Here is a 19,217-nt window from a genome sequence, read left to right on the forward strand (position 1 = left end):
CCATGGGCTACAAAATTTACAAGGAGTCCGCATCGAAAGACTCCTCTACTCTTTAAAACATGAATAAAATATAGTCGACTGAAACACAATTAGCGAGAAGTGAGTCTACTAATGCATATGACAAGAAAGGTTGACTCACAACGTCAACTTATGAAAGTTTAGGAAGAAGGAAACCCAGCTTGCTTCATCCATTGAGAATCCTGAACCAGCCTTTTGAAAAGATATATGGTGTCCAAATAACCAAGATAATTATCCTCTATGAGAGAGACACATGATTTCATCCCTAACCTCCCCTAGCACATTAGGTAAGCGCCCTGGAAGTTACATATGGAGTTCATTACGAGCTCCCCAAACTCTTAAAGGTGGGCAGAACGTCACTACTCCTCTGTAAGAAATTTCAATTGCAAAACCAGCAAACTATTTTGCCCTCGGTTTGACAACTCCGACACAAAACTAAATTGTTCGTGCGCGTTTCATCCTCAGTCAAGTAAATGATGCAATATTTTTTGGCCTGCTACAGCTTTGCAAGGATTTGCGAAAAGAAGTATATCCATTGGTGCAAGCTAAATTCATCCCTCTAAGATTGACCTCTAAGATTGACTGGACCCCAAAGGCAATCGTCACCCAGAGACTCAAGAAGGGCACTCCAAGCAAGCAAACCAAACGAACGCAGAGAAACATTAAACCTAGGTGCAGACCGCTAGACAAAAAGACTCAGAAATGAGAAAGCTGTGAAAAATTGCATCCAAACCTTCTGCACAAACAGGAAGACAGCTTCATCTACTCTAGCTTCATCGAATATGAAGTTGCGATGGCCATACCTTGCACGATTCACAGAGCGCTCCAAGTCCTAAGGGCTCCAAGCTTCTGCATTCAACAAAATTTGATGCAACATTTAGTCTTCACAGAAAACCTTTTTCTCAACTTGGGGTTCAAAATTTTGAAGTTTTTCTTGAGAATTTGCAGATTTTTAAGCTAACATAGAACTAACTTTTGCAAGGTTTACAAAATTGAGAAATTACTTTTTACAGGCAAAAATCAAAATGTTGCAGGTTCATTGTATGCCATTTGGACGTTTTCTGTAAATTGTATGTCATTGTGTGAATTGTATGTCATTGTATGTCGTCATCGTGTTTTCTACATATGTTTGTTTGGCTTTGTTTCCTCCAAGTGTCATTTGTTTTTAATTGTTACATTTGTAATAGAGCTAAAGGGATAGTGAAATTCACCACTCTGTGAAAGGAAGAAGGTCAAAGGTTTTTGGGTAAAGTGTGATACTATAAACTTTTCATTTCAAGGTTTTGAGGTCTAGAAAGATATTTGTGTGAAGTTAAAAACAATACTGTACAAAGGAAACTTTTCATTTCAGGTCTGGAAAGATCTTTGTGAGAAGTTAAAAACAATATTGTACAAAGGAAGCACTAGGGAGCATTGTGAATGTCTGATAAAGATCACCAAGTGTTACGTGTATGATTTCATAACCATACCTTACCCACTTAAATTACCCTTACACGTGGACTACATATACAAATATTGACCATGGATCAAGGTTAGTATAATGCAACTTAAATCAAGCATCTTTAATCCACTAAGTAGATGGTATGGTCGGATGATATAGCTCGTGTATGGGCATCTAGATGTGCAACATGAACGTTGCTATGATGTGCCATGATGGGTAGTTGATGATGGGTATATCCCGTGAGATATGCTTATACAACCCATGATATGGTAGGTTAAGGGTTATATTCGAGATATCCTATAAATCCACCCTATAAATCCACTCTATCACCTAATATATATCCTATAAGGGATATATCCTACTGCATACAAAGAAAATAGTGTGATTATGACTATGCATGCTTAATGGGCTTATGAATAAATCAGTTGCTACATGTTCATAAATATTCATATAAGCCACTTGGGTTAAGTTAAGGATTCTGAACTAGGATTGGATTCACATGCACCTCTAACCATAGTTGGTAGCATAAGGTATCAAACCATAAAAGACCTTTTGCTTATGATTGGATTCTAACTCTTTTATTGAGCTATAGATGCAAGGAAATGGCTAGCCAAGATGGCATGCAAACTTTTTTAAATTATTCCACAATGCAGGAATGTAGATGAGGGATATCAAATCCATAACCTCAATCTTTTATGAGTAGTTCTTTGTGGTGCCATCCAAGACTCCAAGTCTATCCAAATAGCATATCTTTATGTCATTCACATGCTTCTAATATAGTTTGTGCACTATCTTATGATGTAGCAATCAACTATCAAATCACATAAAATTCATTCTTGCAGTCAAGGCTACTAGGCCTTTTAATACTTAGCTCCTTTGATGAGCTTGTAAGAATTTGTATTCATATGATGCTAATAGATGTTTAGTCACTTCTATTGTAGATTATTATCAGCTCATATTGCTTCAGCATTCAGATTATTTAGGCTACAAGCCTTCTCAATGGAATATATCATATCTCTCTACTATGAGGCAAGCTAGCAATGATGTTACGCCTTTCCAAAAAAATTGGCTAATGTAGCAGAGCATAGACTCTTATCCATAAGTTCCATACTTGTCCCTTGAGCCCTTGATGTCATCCAGTCCCTTAGATCCATATGTAAAAAATGATTATGCAGTCTTCTACCATCCCCCATTAACTAGTTGAAAGAGCTTATTCCATTTTGGCATATCTTCTGTATTTTATCTTGGTCTAGTGACACCCTTGTTTGTCACAACCTTCTAGAGTGCTTCTTTGTATTTTTTCCCATTAGCTTCTCATCAGCTTCACAATCCATTGAGATGTGACATGTTTTGCTTTAACCCAACCACCTATGATACTTAGTTATCAATTATTCATCTAGTCTTTGACCTAGGAGGAAGACTTTTTTCCTTTGTCATAGTTCCATCTTGCCTTCTTCCTATTTTCTTGGTTTTGTTTCTAGCAGCAAAAAATGGTTTGCAACTTGAGGGGGGGAAATTAAGCAGATAGTTTTCCTACTAGTTAGAGTCAGTTGATTCATATGAGCCATAGCTTTATGTCCTTCTCACACCTCACAAGGATCTTAAAGCCTTCATTGATTGCACCTTTGTTCCTCATGCTTCTGAGCTCTCATGCAAGCTAAGTTGATTGACTTTTGGTCTCTACAAGCCTTTAATCCCTCATCAGGATCTCACAAGCCTTGATGACAAATTATTGACTAATTAAAGGGATGGCATTGAGTAGAAAGGGTACTATTGAAGGGAAGGCATTTTTTTTTTTTCTTCGCTTAATCCCTCATTGGGATCTCACAAGAGTTGATGACAAATTATTCACTATACAGATTATCATTAAAGGGATGGCTTTGAGTGAAAGGGATGTTATTCAAGGGAAGGTGTTGTTGGTTTTTTCTTTGCTTAAAGTCTAAATGGCTAGCCATGCATGCCCTTACTCCTCTAATGATTTCCAATTCTCTCTTGGGCCCATTTTGTAAACCTCAATGGTATTATTTCTTCTTTGCAACGTGTTCAAATGAGCGACTTGCTTGCCTAAGATCTTGATGGAAGTCTACAACCTTGCTAGGCTTCAAACTTTGCTATTGTGCTTTCAAGCCTTCCTTCACACCACACCTCAATCTTACTTGAACCCTTTAGCCTTAGAAAGACTTCAAAGACCTTCATAAGCCGATTGTAATTCAATATTTCCATAAATTAGTGTCAATGTGTCTAAAGCTAGGTAAAGAAGAGGGAGGGGGCGGGGGTAGACTGACACATTGAATAACTCTCTCAATGTTGAAATTTCAGTCTCCAAACTGGATTTCTCTCACTAGACTTTCCTAATAGGATGGTTTCTTGCTCTCCCTTATATCCATTCAATCTTGGACACTCTATAAACTCTATGTGCTATATCAATACCAACGTAAGTAGGAAGAACACATCTATGGTAGTTATACAAAATAATCACATTAGAAAATGAACATGATATCATATATTTATAACGTTAACAAGGGTTTGCGTAAGACAATAAGAACATTCACAACTTGTCTTAGGTCCCCCACTTAGGGTGTGTATAAATCTACCCTTCTCCCCTGTAAACATATATACCACCATTACATTACCATTTTATCCATACCATGAATTGGATTGTGGCACACATTGTAGTATGTACTCAACGTTCTACTATTTTTTGCTTTACTTGCATCTTGTTTCAATGCCTTTTTTATGCCCAATTTGGATTTTTTTCCCAGTTCACTCTTCAATCTATCTTCTTCTTCTTCTTCCTTAACCCAACTTCTTATAAGCATTGCCCTTATTGAAAAAAGGAAATGGAGAAAGGGAGGAGTAGCATGTGTACACTATAATCCACAATTCCTATCATAGGGGAGTGAATATATACAAAGTAAGTGGATAAGGGGATAAGCTTCTAGATATCACATGAGGGGTGCAATCTCTATTCTTAACAATAGAATCAACTTTTTTCTCTACAAGCAAAAAACAAAAAATTTCAAGCAAACAAATGTAGCAAACCCTTCGACATGAAAGTTGGGGAGTGACAACCTCACCATGCAACACATGGTTAAGATGAACCCCCTCAAAGATGAGGATATAGCATACTAGCCATGCCTAAGTGTCAATAAACCATGCATGGGTGGTGGTGGTTAATTGCGTGAAGCCATTATGGAGTGGTTCTTGGAGACATTGTGGAGTGGTGACCGGGACGACTCTTGTCGATGGTGGTCTGCAATTGAGGATTAGATGCCATGTTTTCAATTGACATATAACAAGCTCACATGGCATAGGTGCCATATAAGGGGTTTGACAGACAAAACCTGTGATGACAAAATTCCTAGTAGAAAAGGAGCCACATCATCAACAATGTAAGGACATGTAATAGTTGTAGAGATATTATCAACTAGGTGAGGTGCAAGACCGTATTCACATGGTGGGACATGATAACCCATATGGTAATTAGACTAACCAAAATGTTAACCAAAGGAGCCAACCAAACTCTCAAAAGAGACTGAATCAAGCTCCACAACACTAAGATCAATCAATCTAAGGCAGAGTTTTGGATTGCATGTAAGGTTCAATTTTCCAAATTTTGGAATTTTTTTTTGTGAAAACTTGCAAATTCTAGGCAGTTTTGCCACAAAAGAGTCAAATTTTGAAAGGCTATAACTTTTCACTATTTTTGCTACAGTGGGAATTTCTTGAACCAAATTAAAGAGCAAATACACTGTACAACATGTATAACTAAAAGCAAGATTTTAGTGAGTGGTGCAATTGAAAAATTCACCCACAAAATCTCAGTGCATCAGGAAATATTTTTGGGTTTTGCTTCTCCAAAGTGCATCAGCCGTCACTAGGATGCCATTAATTGTAGAGTTTAGGATGCCAAGTATGTTGGTTTTTTACAAGAAGGACTTGCACATATTGAATTGAGAATCCACCTGTCGCGCAAAAGTTGGGGTCACTAAATGCTTGTACCACAAAATGCATTGCAAGCCTTTAGTATGATGGAAGACTATGTGGAAGATGCATTAGTTGCAAAGATGCACATGTCACTCAAAGGCAGTCTTCCTTGTAAACATGCATGGTATAGTTGAAGTTCTTAGTCTAAGAGTTGATAAAACAAGATCAATCAAAATTAGCAAAAATCTCATTATAATGCAAAGAAAAAGCAACTTGAAAAGATCACATTGAAGTGATTTAATTGTGCAAGATGGGCCACACTAGCAAACATTGATGCAATCAGCCTAAGAATGGGCAAGACAACAAAAGAGGCAATATAGGAATAATGCAACAGAAGCCAAAAATGCCTTTGAAGGGTTAGACAAAGTAGATTACTTACACCATGTACGTTGTGCCATGTCAAGAGGGGTAATGGATCCCAAAAGCCAATGCAAAGATCTAGACTTCTCAAAACCACCAAGATATTCATAGTTTTTCTAGCACTATAGGACTTTGATTGAGACATTCGAATAAATATTTAGGTGCTTGGTGGCACATGTGTTACAAAAATGATTTCTTTTCAAGATGCTCAACCATCCACTTCCAATCAAAGGGATTCATGGCATACCAATCTAGCTTTCAAATAGACAAATCAAGTCATTTGATGATGTGTCGTACTTGCATACACTAGCTATGATTCTTCTATCAATCTCATAATATGATGAGTAGAATATTTAGGTACTTTTTCATGGAAAAAGTGTTATCTTATTCACTAAAGATGGAACCATATCCATGGATCATGAGATGACATTTTCTATAAACTAGTAGCTATACCCTTTGGTCAAATAGTCTGTATGCTTTGTGGATATTCATTCAGATCCATGTGATCCATGTCAATGTGGATTTGTGAGAATGATGCCTTCATGGGAAATGTGACAGAGAGTAACTAGGCATGAGACCAAGATCTACTGTTAGAGTTGGTGCATACTAACATTATAGGGTACACTATCCCTCAATGATTATAAATACTTAAAAGTTTTATTCATTATTATACTACTTTATGAAGAGAATAATCGTTGGATCAAATACGTATCCTCATGTGTCAAAGGACAAGAGGGGTGTCTGATGCCAAGAGTGAAAAGTGCATCATGATTGAAGATGAAGCATACAACCTATATAATCCAACATTGCACAAAATTTTTGCTAATTGTGGTGATGATTTCAAGATGGATTGTTGCACAATAGAGGACAACATGGGAGACAATGTGGGAGATGCAAATGATGTGTGAATATCCATAGATGGGTTGTTTGAGGATATGCTACCTAGCACTAGAACGAGTAATTAATGGAATGGAGGCATCCCAAGGCAATCTATAAACTCATAGTAAGGGGCTACATCTCATGTTGACCTTTGGTCATTAATACTACCAGCTGAATGTGCATAGGTACAACCATGCAAGCATATTCCTCCTTCCTTGGCATAAAACAAGCCAACATTTATTGTGTCTTTCACATATTTAACTATTCTTCTCACCACATCAATGTGACTCTTGCAAGGTTTTTGCATAAAGTTACTCACAATACCCAAAGTATAACTCAAGTCCGATCTAGTGATGGTGAGTTATTTGAGATTTCCACCAACCATCTTTCGGAACATAGTCACATCCTACAAGTAATACCCATCATCAACCATCCTAGCATTTTGCTCAAGTGGTGTTTCAATCGGTTTACAAGCTGTCATACCATATTTTCCCAGCATGTCCAAAGCATATTGCCTTTATAGCATCCAATTACCATATGGCGAATCAATTACCTCAATCCCAAGGAAGTATCTTAGTTGTTCAAGATCCTTCATGTCAAATTTTTTTTGACAATCTCTTCTTAGTTGCCGTAATTTCTACATCAAGACTCCTTGTGATGATTAAATCATCCATATATATGATCTCAATCACCATTTTTGCTCCCTCTCTCTTCACATATACATTTAAAAATGAATTTTTGACATCATTTGAAATCGCTTCCACCCATGCATGCTTGCCAAAGCGATCACTATGGGTATGGTGGTCATCTTTGCTAAAAAGGTTGAATGTTTCATCATAGTCCAACCCATATGTTTGGGCATACCCTTTTGCTACTAATCTTGCCTTGTATATCTCCACACTTCCATTCAATTTGCACTTCACTTTATAAACCCATTTGCAACCAATCACTTTCTTTCCTTTTGGGAGTTTGACAAGTGTCCAAGTGTTGTTCTTATCCAAGGCATCCATTTCTTGATCCTGGGCATCCCTCCAATCTGAATTTTTGACAGCCTCCTCAAAACTTGAGGGGTCAACATGTTGTAGTTTGCTAACCATGTATGCATAGTGCATCCTCATAGATCCAGTGTAAGTCATCTATCCACGGGGTGTCTCACCCTTTTCAATCTTCTTAAGGGTTGTGTACTTGCCATTTGCTTTCTAGCATGTGGTGGCACATACTTTGAGGCATGCTTTATCTCTTGAGCTTTAACTCACTCCCTTCATCACTACTTGCATCCTCAACACTCTCTTCTACTTCAACTTTTTGCTAGTCTTTGTGCACATGCTTGCTCCCCTCAATCTACCACTTCATGGGCTCACAGTATCAACACTTTCCTCAAGTTGTGATGGTCCTGACATCACTTCACTTGCATGTCTAGCTTGCTATAATTTCATCTTTTCACCCTTTGGCATATGCTCATCCTCTACCACAATTGGTTTGGGCTACTAAACTTCACATCCTGGCTCTCATATACTTGTCTAGTGATGGGATCATAGCATTTATATCCCTTTCGCCAAGTATCCCAAAAACACACATTTTATAGCGGCACATGTATATATCTAGTGTTTTCATATACGAACAATGGTGGAGAATATATGTCCTATGAATTTTATGAGTTTCTGCGTGGCCAAGGCATTAAGAGATGGGTCACTTGTAGATACATTCCCCAACAAAACTCCGTTGCAGAAAGAAAGAATAGGATAATTAGTGACATGGCTAGAGCCATGATGGATGAGATGAATATGCCACTTATTTTTTTGGGCTGAAGCGGTGCATACGGCCAGGTATATCATGAATAGAATACCCACAGATGCCATACATGGGTTGACACATTAACAAACATAGCCAAACACCTTCAAATAAGACAAGGTTGTCTTGTACCCATAAAGCTTTTCAAAAGGTGTCAACCCATGTATGGCATCCGGGGGTATTCTATTCATGATATACATAGCCATATGCACCCCTTCAACCCAAAAAATAAATTTCATATTCATCTCATCCATCATGGCTCTAGCCATGTCACCAATTGCCCTATTCTTCCTTTCTGCACAACGGAGTTTTTTTGGGGAATGTATCTATATCTACAAGTGACCCATCTCTTAATATCTTGGCCATATAGAAACTCATCAAATTCATAGGACATATATTCTCCACCATTGTCCATATGAAAGCACTTTATATAACACCAAAGCTCTCTATTATTCTCTTAAATTGGCAAAGGCCTGAAAGATATCAATTTTGGCTTTCAATAATAGACCCATGTCATCTAGCTATAATCATTTATAAAAGTGATATAATATTTTGCTCCCCCAATTGTTGCATTTAAGGTGATAGACACCAAATCATCATCTTCCATATTGCAAATTATGGAGCTTAAGTCTTTCATAATTTGCCTTATCTCAGCCACATAGTCTGTGATGCTTCTATTTCCTCCCCACATTTTGTTGAGCCATTGTTTGAGCTAAATTTTCCTTGCCTCTGTGCTTGTACCATATAATTTGCAAATGATATCCCAAGCTTCTTTAGGTGTACTAGCCTTCTTTATGTGGGGGATGAGTGTATCGAAATGAATAAAGATATCCACCAATGCATTGTTTTTCTTGATTTCCCCACCCATGTTTTGTACTCCAATTTTAACTCATCTGATGGTTCATCCCATGGCAACTCTGGGCATTCTTCTTGCTTGTATCAATCTCAAAACACCTTTTCCCATGAGGAATTTTCCATTCTATAAGACCACACACTATAAGTATCCTAGGTCAATTTCTCACCCACTATTTGGGTTACTTGAGCGGTCTCACCCATGCTTGATTGACAATACTTGCTTCCAAATGCAACTTAGCAAATCTAAAATCAATGGTGCTTTTCTAAATTTTTTGAGCACACTCACTTCAAGTGAGGTAAATGTCATCCAAATCTGAGAATTCACCTTCTTTTCAAGTGCTTACACTTGCTCAAATTTTAGGCATCTAAGAGCATCAAATTCGATCACTAAACAATCCACTTTTGGGCATCAACCAAGCATATATCAATCCACTTATGGAATTTCCCACTTTCTATAAATGGACATATTTTGGCATCAAACAACCACCAAATGCTCTTCAAACTTGCTCTTGCAAAGATTTTCCAAGCTGAAATGTATCCCTCTCTTTTGGGCATCAAATGCATCTGATTTCAGGCATACACACCCTTATATGCATTGTTCAATTGAAATTTACTAGTGGCAAAAGCTTATTTCAAGAGCTCAAATGCATCAACACTATCACCAACCGGGCATATGACCTCTGGTATCAACACTTTTCTACCCCCAAATGTGTAAGTTTTAGATTTTGGCATGCAATTCCTACAAGTAAATGCTATCCCAAATGGCAATTCCTTCCACCCCCACGAGCACTATGCCACTTTTTTGTTGCAAAAATAAGCAAGAAAATAAAGTAATATGCTCTTAATTGGTCTCATTTTTCATACTCCACAAGGCATACATGGCATTATAATGCATTCTCTTTAACAATTTATGCAGTTTACATATCCACCACCATAATCCAAAAAATACACTCAAGTATTGAGTCCTAGCCACTAGTAAAAACTCTTAATTCCACAACCAAATTACACCCTCATTTAGGGGTACATTCTTGACCATAAGTGATCACAAAGAGTCACTAATATATCATTCGCATGTCACCAAATGCCTAAACATTAGCAAAAAGGAGATTCTGCAAATCTCTAAGAACAAAGCCTTCACTAAATTTCTGAGAACACAAACCCAAGCCTTGACTCTGTTTCTATTTGCATGCCTATCCACAGATACATCAGGCATACCACCATAATCCATGGTTGAAGGTGCAAGAAATGGCTCTAATCAGGGTGCCGTTCATATTCTCTCTCCATCCAACCCTCAAAGGTTGGCTCATTTGTTTTTGGCACCCTATTCTTCAAATGTGTTGGCCACTACTCACAAGAGTATTGCCATTGAAGAAACCTCCGATGAAGATGTTGAGAAAGTTGATCAAACAACAAATCTTGGATGGTGACAAGGACCTTTCTTTGTGTGCCTCCACTTTCAACCAAACAAAGAAAATACCAGTCACTGGGGCTCCAAAGTTCTGAGGGAAATGTAAGATGAGGATCACCACAATTTCGCTACAAATTGAGACATGGGATGGCATTGTGTGCAAATCAAACAACAAATCAAGTGTATAACTAATCTGTGTTGGGCGGTGGAGAGGAGAGTGTAATCTTGTTAGAAAGTCGTGTTGAACGTCTTGTCGAATTTTGCTTCCTGCCCAATTTTTCATCATGTGTATTGTTGTCTAGCTCATGCATTTGAATCCACTATGATTTCCTTGTTTATCAACATTCATCACCTATCTCAATGTCAATGAAAGCTGCATCGACATGGGACTTGCTAGTACTAATCCGCTCCAGCTCTCAATGCCATGGGAATTCAAAGCTCTCAAAGATGCATCGACATGGAAATTGCTAATCTGCTCTAGCTCTCAATACTGTGGGAATTCAACTGGAGCAATGAGTCAACAGTGCTGCCTTTCATCTTTTTCTTTCTACCAAGGTGCAAAAAACATGCAAACAACTTTACACTTAGCTATTTCAAATGGGAGCTCTGGAGACGTGCTCTCCAATCAAAATGCCAGTCACCAGTAGCTTAGCTCAAAAAATGTCACCCTCCAAGCCTTTCTACTATAATGGAAGGAAGAACTATTGTTCAAGCTTCTCCTTTGTATTGTTACAAGTAGTCGCCAATGCATTCCAAGTGCATTTCATTGCCCACATGTTGAAGGAACCGGATTCTCCACAGTGTTGTCTAAGTGCCATTGTGTTACACTCTTCAAATCAAATATTGTGACTAAATGCCTGTTCTATAGCTATCGATTAGAAGGGACAAGAAGATATCTATACACACCCCATGGCCTAACAGCTCAGTGAAAAAAGTTGGAGAGCTTTAACTACAGATTTCACACTTTCTCTATTGTCTTGCTTACACTAGTGCAATTTCACAAGAGTCACCAAGAAGATATGGAGAATAAATTTTGATCTCCTTCTCTGGCTCTAATACCAAAATGTTGAGATAATCACATTACAAGAGAGACTAGATGCCCATGAACCTTCATCTTCATTCAAAATGCTAGACTCCATACATATACTCTTCACTTCTACACACATATACAAGAAGGTCCTAAAACCTTTCACACCCATACCTTAAAGAAGAATTCATACATGCATATGCTCTCATCCTATATATCTACATACATGCATATGCTCTCATCCATACATCTATGCATCTATAGAATTCATTGCAAGGCTCAAAGAGCCACTTTGAATGAAGGTAGAATTGAAGCTAGTAGCAACTTATCAAGAAGGTATTGCACCTGTTTTTATGAAAAGTGTTGAGGATAATAGTATTTGCAAAGCGATGCATGAAGTGGGGGATATCTTCAAGAACCTTAGCCTCAATCTTTTGGGGGGACCAGGTTGAGGACAAGGGAGAGGATTTAGGCATCCTTACCAAAATTAGGAAGATGCCATGCAGAGGCGAGGTGAAGGGCAAGCCTTATTTCAAGGTGCAGGTCCATGGAGAGGAGCTTATCCAAGGTGATATGAACCTTATCAATGTTTCAATTGCAGAGACAAGGGTCATATGAGTTCCAATTGTGACAAGCCACTTCAAAGAGGTGAGGATATGTTCCCATTACCTAACAATCTAACCAATCGACCTAATGATTTTGGGATAGAGGTCAGAGATAAGCCTAGTTTAAGTGGGGATGAATTGGGAATGCTAGCTTTAGAAAAGGTTGAGGAAAAAGAGTTTTATGTGGGGCAATTGGAGGTTGAAGAAAAGACAAGTGTGGAGGAACTAGAGACTTTTATGAATCCAAATGAAGACAAGATTTGTATATCTAATTCCAAAAATGGGAGCTCTAATGATGGTGATGTTGAGATAAACAATGATGCCGATACATGTGATATCGATGTCTTGGTGTCTGAAGAGAAGATTTCTCATCTTGAAATGGAGGATTCCTTGACCAATGAGGCCATATTTCAATGAGCATCTTGATGAAGAAGGGGGAAATCTCCCCTATTAAAGGGTTACCGGAAGAGGACATGCACCAAGGTGAGAAGGGTTCATGGTTTTGACTTCATGCAACTAGTAGAAGAAGTTGCGGTAGAGCATATGCAAGTGTTCAAGAGCACAACAATCATAAAAAAGATGGCATCAAAAAGATGAAGTGAATGTAGCTGATGAAGAGAGGTATCTTGATGTTGTTAGAGTTAAGGAAGACGAGGATACAAATGTCCCTCCAGTGCATACACATAATGTTCATGGTAGAGGTTTCATGTGTTGAGGAGCAGGTGTTTGTGAAGTTTGCACAAATTTGTAAAAATTGATTGTGGAGAAGATATCATTTTATGTACCAAGGGTACTTTCAAAGGTTCTGTGGGTGCCAATTTTCTAGTTTGATTGGCAAAGAGCATCAATATAATTGTATGGGGGTCTTCCCTATACAAGTTTTTTCTTTCTTTCTTTAGAATATACAACACAATGCATGTGATTTGTCAAGCAAGTTTTCTTGCTTGGATGTTTATGGGCTTTATGGTGTGTGAAATGTCTTGTGTGCTGTCTAAAAAATAAATGAAATGTGACATGTATATGTAGCTATAAAGGTAGTTTCTTGTCGCTCTACCTATCTTATCCATGTCATGTTGCACAAATCAAAGAGCTTATAAGCTTCTAAGAGGTAGTACAGTCTAATGAATGTCTAATGTATGATGATTGGGGAAGGCATTATATGGTCTCTCAAGCAACCCTCAATGGCTTGGTACTATAAGGTTGACACCTACTTCAAACATGAAGGATTCAAAAGGAATGAAATTGATCATGGATTGTACGTGTGATTACACTCTATAGTAGGAACATCAAGTTAATCGAGCAAAATCTTTTCAAGTAGGTTGAGATGGATGGCCTTAGGTTGCTATACTATCCTTTAGGTATCAATATTTAAAAAGAAGGCATTTTTCTCACTCTATCTTGGTATATTAACTCAACGCTAGAGAAACTCAAAACAATGGATGCCATACCCATCAGTACACCACCATTCTTAGATTCAAATTTGTATGGACAAGGAGTTGATAAGCTAATCTATTTGATGACATACATGGGCTAACATATGCTATGTGTTGGTTAATTTATGGCAAATCCATGTGTCCATTGTTGGAAGGGCATGAAGTAGGTATTTGAATATCTTTGTGTGGGACAAACAGTCCTAGGTTGGAATATTTGAAGAGAGACTATATCAAATCTTAGCTTGTAGGGTTTTGTGTATAGATTGTAATTGGAAGCCCAAAGGTAAGCATATTTCTCAGAGAGACACTATATAAAATCTTAGCTTGTAGGGTTTTGTGAATAGATTGAATGAGATCCTAACTCATAGTGTGCTACATGTGAATTGTTGATTTGAAAAGAAGTGAAAAATGAAAGTGTATAATCTCAGTGATACACATTCATTGCAAGTTGATTTCATTAAGAAATGTTTTTTGAGAAGGATAGTCATGAAGCATGAGAAACCTTTATGTTTAAAGGAGTCACATCAACCAACTTTAGGTACTCCCAAGATAAGATATGTGTTATTGATATAAACTATGTGACTATGTGGGTGGGGGCAAAGGTGTTAATAGAAATGAGAGAGGGAGAGAGAGGAGTTAACACAAGATACTAACTATACACTAACTATATTCCAAGGAAAATAGGAATATATACACGAACCCCTTAGGGTTAGGATTAGGGTTAGGGTTTATCCCATAACCCTATGGTGCAATTTACACCATTATGAACACGCTCTCTTAAATTGCACTGCATAAGAAGAGGGTGCTTTACAAAACACATTTTTTGGATTTTCTAAATTTTGCATAATGGCAACATAAATAAAGATAAGAAAAGATGCACGAGATTGCAAAAAGAGCACAGAGGAAAAACTACGTACAAAGGTGTACAACTTAACCTTCACTTCTCCCTCTTAAGTTGCAATTGGCAAAGACCAAGTTGATGCCAAAAGTGCAAACTTATCAAGGGAAATTGTCTTGGTAAAGATAGCTGCGACTTGTTCTTGTGTTGGACAATGTATCAAGTCAATTTCTTCATTGAGAACTTTCTCATGAACGAAGTGATGATGCACATTGCACTTCAACGTGTTTAGTTTTGGGGTTCTTTGCCAGTTCAATGCTGCTCATATTATCTGAATAGAGCACAATAGGGTCTCTAGAAAGTATCTCAATCTCTGAAAGAAGCCTTCTAAACCAAATTGCTCCACATGTTGCATTGGTAAATCCTCTATATTATGCTTCGGTGGAAGACAATGCCATTGTTGGTTGCTTCTTGCTTTGCCATGACAAAGTTGCAGAGCCAAGGCTAAAGTAGTATCCACTGGTGGATCTTCTGTCATTTATACTTCTTGCCCAATCAGCATCTGTGTATCCATGGAAGTGTAAGTTGGATGACCTAGCATAATGTAGTCCATGATCCCATGTACCGTGAAGCTATTTGAGTACTATCTTTGCTTCAAGCATGTGAGTTTTTTGGGGATTCTGCATGAACTGGCTGAGCATACCAACTGCATATGATATGTCTAGCCTGGTGATAGTTAAATAGATTAAGCTACCAATGAGCTATTTGTATTGTAGAGGATCTGAAGCCCGAGAAATGTAAAGTGATGACAACTTGATATTGCATTGCACAGGAGTAGGGAGTGGGTTGCAATCATGTAGATGAAACTATTTAAGTACCTTTTGAGTGTACTTGCCCTGTGAAAGTGTGATCCCTGTGTCATCTCTCCATATTTCTATACCAAGAAAATCATGGAGTTCTCCCATATCCTTCATGTCAAACTCTGAGGTGAGCTAACTCTTTGTTTCTGAGATGAGAAGTCCATTAGAGCCAGTGATTGATCAAGTCATCAACATAAAGCACTACAAGAAGGACATCTTCTATAGTCTTTCTGATGTAAAGAGATGGATCTAAATTAGATGGTTGAAAACCAGATGTCAAAAAGTGATGATGAATCCTTGCATTCAATGCACGATGAGCCTATTTCAAACCATAAGGTGATTTTTGCAACTTGTAAACCTTTTGTTCCATCCCGATAATAGCATATCCTGGAGGCTATATCATGTAAATTTCCTCATCTAGAAAACCATTGAGGAAGGAATTCTTCACATCCATCTAGTGGATGGGCCAATCAAAGTGAGCTGCAAGAGCTATGGCTATCTTGATAGTAGTCATCTTTGCAACTGGTACAAAGGGGGGCTCCTCATAATCTGTAACATACTCTTGGGCATATCCCTTGGCTACCAACCTGGCCTTGTATTTGTCAACCTCACCAGCTGAGTTGAGTTTGACTTTGTAAACCCATTTGCATCCTATGGGTTTCTTCTATGCAAGAAGATGTGTCAAGGTCCAAGTCTAGTTCTTGAGAAGAGCATTATACACTTTATCCATTGCATGTTTCCACTCAGGGACTTGCACTACATCTTTGAAGGAGGTTGGCTCATCAAATTCCATCACTTTGGCCACCAATGCATAGTTTCTCTTGTAGGTCCACCTCTTAGGTGTCTTTGAATCACGAGTAGATCTTATGATATTGGAAGTGGAACTTTCAAGAATCTCAGTGATAACCATGGTAGTTGATGTATCCACTATGTCAAGAACCTTCTCTTTACCTTTACTCTGAGTGGTCAGGGTGGACTACATAGTATCTAACTCTGTAGGCAAAGAAATCTGATGTATCACTGGCATTGCTGGTGGATGAGGCAGAGTAAAAAATGTAGTCGGACTACAAAGCATGATGAAGCCTCAGCAATGATAACATCCCTGGATATAATCAAATTCTACTTGATTGGATCATAGAGTTGGTATCCCTTCGACTTTGCAGCATATCCAAGAAAAACACACTTGATTGATTTGACATCAAGTTTAATCCTAGGTGCATCAGGAACATGAGCATAAGAAAGAGAGCCAAATACTCTCGAGTGACCAATAGAGGGCTTAGTTTCTGTGAATGCCTCTTCTGGTGTTATGTCTTGCAATGAAGTAGTGGGACTCCTGTTCATCAAGTACACAACTGTGGACTCACATGCCTTGGCCCAATACTGTCTTGGAACATTCTTCTCATTGAGCATGCATCTCGATGACTTTGCAATCACCCTATTCTTTTGTTCATCAACCCCATTTTGCTAAGGGGTATATCTGCGTGTGAATTGACAAGTGATGCCATGATGTCTGCAAAAGGCATTGAAATCTGTGGACTTGTATTCATCTCCATTGTCACAATGGAGGATCTTTAGGTACTTATCGGTCTGCTTTTCTACCAAGGCTTTGAAGTCTTTGAAAAAGTTAAATGCATCAGACTTTTATTTCAGGAAGTAGATCCAAGTCTTCCGTGAGTAATCATCGATGAAGGTCATTAAATACAAAGCCTTGCCAAGAGATGGTATAGTAGTTAGACCCCATAGATCTAAATGAATGATCTGAAGAACATCATACTTCGAGTCGAAGATGTTGGAAAGGGCTATCTATGTTGCTTCCCATGCAACAAGCCTCACATACATATTTTTGAAAGTACAACTGTGGAAGCCCCTGTGCCATGTTTGTCTTTTTTGAGGGCTACAAGGCTTCTGAAGTTGAGGTGACCATACCTCTTGTGCCACAATGTACTCAAATAAGCAACCTGATTTGTATCCAATGAGATGCTAGGGCTCTCTGAATCGGAATGGGAGAAGAAATCTTGAATATTCCTCCAATCTTGACACCCTAAGCAATGATGGATTTGAGACTCTTTATCTCTCTCACGATGCATCCATACTTGTTGAAGACTACTTCCATATCACTCTTAGTCATATGTACAACAGAAAGAAGGTTATGTGCCATTGTGGGGATAGATGGGGGTAACTAGATCCCTCTAGCTAGGTTACATGATAACTAAGTCCAACAGATTTGGTTACGCAAAACTATGGTCCACCAAAACCATGGTTTTGCTGAACCATGGGCACCAAAACCATGTGAAAATTGGTGGGCCACTGTGGGCTCTCAATTGGTAGGCTAAACCATTCCACCATTATGATTGCACCTAGATGTTGCCAAAAACGACACCTACAATTTTGCCCCTCTTCCTTGGTTATAGGGCCCCTCATCATCACATTTTCATGGCTTTTGTCTTTTCCCACATGCTCTCTGCAACCCCCTTTCCAAAGGCACCCCCTTGAACTTGCACGGAAGCTGCATATTGGTCTCACATTTAGACATGATATGGGATGAAAAAGCGAGGTCTCCCCTCTTTGGAAGATGATCCTTTACCTTCTGCACCATGGGAGGACACTTTATGCAAGATCTATGTCCTAGGATGATGGATCTACCCATTGCTTATTTCTTTCTTCATTTTTGTATGCGCGAATTCCAACTAAGTAGAACTGTATATGTGATTATGAATACGAATGCTTATTTAAGCATGGGCTCATGAATAAGTTTAATTCCACACATGTTATCAACAACAACTAGATTCTATGCTGACTTCAATGAAGGTCCACTAAGGCGGCTCACAGTAGCGCCTCAACCATTAGCGACCCAAGTGACTTCACAAACTCTATAGCGCCTTCAACAAACATACGAACTCTATATATTACTTTGTATGTACCCATATTTATGCACTTAGGGTGTTATAGATACACTTGCATAGTGAAGTCCCCTTGGTATTTCTCCCTAGCCTTATGGATGTGGGAAGACCACCCCATTGTGTCGATATGATCTTATAGGATTGGGTGAGTTTTGAAGATAAAGTCATTAGGGGTGTTGTGAGAGTAGTGACCTTGTTGTACCCACCCATCTCATTGTGAATGCACCATAGTTTTCATGTTTGAAGCCTTCGCTTGTTGTTTAACTCAAAAGTCTATGCCTAAGTCTAACTAAGATGACACAATATAGAACTAAAATATCTACTCATTTCAAAGCAAAGGTCTAATAACTCTACTTGTTCCAAAGCACACATGATAAAAAGTCTCATCTTTAGGCCCTACGAGACCCTTGCAATCCATGCAACTATGTCACATTTTTAGAATTGCATAGCATTCTTATCTCATATGTCTTAACGCCTTCCATTCCAAATGTTTTGAGGTTTTCTTCAAGAAGCAGCGGGTTCCTAGTCTAACTTGAATTGCAAAGGGCCTTTTTTTATTGTGAGGTAAGGAGGATTTGTTAATATTGTTAACAAAAAAGTGCATTCCTAGTGGGATTCTTCATGGTTTAGTAATGCTTGTGAGGACAACCAAGCAAGAAGTTTATATAAATGATGTGAGAATGATGCTTAACTTAGTGAGGATGTTCCTATAATTTTTGTTTGGAAAACTATAGAACATGGTTACTTTTTGAAAGCTATAAGAAGGATAACCCATTGCAATGTTTAGATTAAATAACGAACTTCATAGTAAGCAG

At 38.3% G+C, this 19,217-nt stretch overlaps 1 long non-coding RNA gene across 1 annotated transcript; it reads right to left on the reverse strand.

Moving 5' to 3' along the window:
* Window positions 1-821: 821 nt before the first annotated feature.
* Window positions 822-1,139, reverse strand: LOC147887225 (uncharacterized). The gene is made up of 2 exons (XR_015543245.1): window positions 1,023-1,139; window positions 822-867 (listed from the first exon to the last, which is right to left on the reverse strand). It is a non-coding gene; the product is annotated as an uncharacterized LOC147887225 (long non-coding RNA).
* Between the last annotated feature and the right edge of the window lie 18,078 nt (window positions 1,140-19,217).

This window comes from Dipteris shenzhenensis, chromosome 23, assembly GCF_047967505.1.
Source record: "Dipteris shenzhenensis isolate YYH24624 ecotype China chromosome 23, Dip_SZ_1.0, whole genome shotgun sequence".
Lineage (NCBI taxonomy): Eukaryota > Viridiplantae > Streptophyta > Polypodiopsida > Gleicheniales > Dipteridaceae > Dipteris > Dipteris shenzhenensis.